The 1,899-nt window shown below is 35.5% G+C and overlaps 1 protein-coding gene across 5 annotated transcripts in view; it reads left to right on the top strand.

The window, feature by feature from the left end:
• The window catches only part of UBAP2 (ubiquitin associated protein 2), a 583,216-nt gene that overhangs the window by 55,872 nt on the left and 525,445 nt on the right, over positions 1-1,899 (top strand). The gene's annotated exons all lie outside the window — the stretch shown is intronic.

The following is a 1,899-nucleotide window of genomic DNA, read 5'->3' as shown; positions in this document are numbered from 1 at the left end:
TTCTTAATTACAGTGTTATCCTCACCTTATGCCAGTGTATCAGGTTTTTTTAACCAGTTTTTAAAAACCATGTTTTGGGCAGCGTGCTTAACTAAACATGAAAACAGCCTTTGTGTGTTAAATTGAGAACACATTTAAAATGTTTTGCATTTAAAGCTTGCTTGCATTTGCTTTCTTCATTTATCTACAATGTCATCGTGGCCTTTACAGCAAGTTCCTCTTGGACTTGACTTTCTACATAATGTTCTGTAAACAACTGAAAGTTATTATTGTGATTAGAAAGTTCTTACTTAGCACAATAATGCAACTTTTAAAGCTTGTGATATTTTGTCTTGCTTATCCCTTGCTTGTCCTTTGCTTAATTTTCATGTATATACCGTCTGTTGTTTAGCTGGGGGAAAATTGATGTGTACAGCATATACACTGAAATGGCCTTAAAGACTGTAATTGCCAAAGCATTTGTTCAGTGACGTTTTTATAGGTACAGTATGATATCTGAAGCTGATACCTGTGTTATTTAGTGTTCTTGCTAGTTTTATGCTGCAATTAAGAGAATGTGTATTCCATACACAACCTCAGAATTCATGTGTGCTAAGGTTGAGATGCTGCAATTAATATAAATAAGTTGGTTCAGAGACTAAGATGCGAAGAGTGCAAGTACCTTTTTTGTCACAAGTGATCCTGCAGCAAAGTTCCTGGTCTTTTAGGTGATTGGTGGAATAGATAAATAATTGAATTTTTATAGAAAATTAAATAGAATGTTTTAGAAAACATCTTTCCTACTTAAACTTTTTAATGTTGCATTGCACAGTGAAAAGTTTGCACAATTGTGGAATTGGAGACTGGTAGTTTAGTTTAGCATAGCAATAAATGACCTTCCAGAATACAAGGACATATTTTAAGTGGAATGTAAGCAATAGAAAAACTAGCAGATAAACTTATGTGGAATCAATGTTTATAATAGTCTAGTTATCAAATGGGTGATTTGGAAGGAAAAAAAATGCATATTTTGCAAAACAAATCTGTACACATTGTTCGATTGTATTATAAACTGTGCTGCCTCTGGAAGACTTATAGAGCGAGAGCTCCCATCGCTGACAGTCGGTGGTGGACAGGACCTGTAGAATAAGGTGGAGTGCTGGACCAGTGAGTGTGGGGCTAAAAGAAGGGTGAGTATTTTTTTTCTCCCTACTTATAGTGGAGAGAAAATAAATGTAATAAAACTTAGATGATTTGACATGCTGTCTAAATAGCTCATCTCTTTGGTTATCTTGTTTAAAGAAGAGCTCACTAGAGAGAAATTTCATTTTGATATTTTAATACTGACTGAACAAGAACAGGTCTGGATGACTTGAGTCCTCTTTAGGTTTGAATTCTGTTTGGAGGACAGTTTTATTTGCATGTTCCTCTCTGGTATGTTGGAAGTTGAGAAGGCTGTTGATCCTGCATCCTTCCTTAGTTTGGTATCATTTTGATTGAACTCTGACACCGCTCATCACCATGGAAGGAGCAATCCAGAACCAGCAAAGAATTGAAAATGGTTCTGTGTCATTTTCAGGTCTGTTTTGTTTCTAGGACTGCTCATGTCTGAGCACCTGATAGAAAGTTTGAAAAAAAGGTTCTGTTTCTCACTTTTGGAAAACTAAACTGAACCAAGTGGCTGTGAGTTTTCATCAATATTTTATGCACAGTAAGAGCACTAGATTGTTAAGGAAGTAAACCTGTAACACTGCCATAGAAGCTTGCTTGTTTTGCAAACTTTTTATTCAGTGGTATAACTTGCTGAAAAAAGTGGTTTTACTGTGATAGATTCCTCTCTCGAAATGAACCTTGAGAAGTACCATGGTGTTGGGGGAAATTGCAGAAAGATACTCTGGAATATTCTGCTTTATTTAAAAT

Source organism: Meleagris gallopavo, chromosome Z (genome assembly GCF_000146605.3).
Source record: "Meleagris gallopavo isolate NT-WF06-2002-E0010 breed Aviagen turkey brand Nicholas breeding stock chromosome Z, Turkey_5.1, whole genome shotgun sequence".
In the NCBI taxonomy this organism is placed as follows: domain Eukaryota; kingdom Metazoa; phylum Chordata; class Aves; order Galliformes; family Phasianidae; genus Meleagris; species Meleagris gallopavo.
Note: the sequence above shows the minus strand (reverse complement) of the source record. Positions and strands in the feature narration are given on the sequence as shown.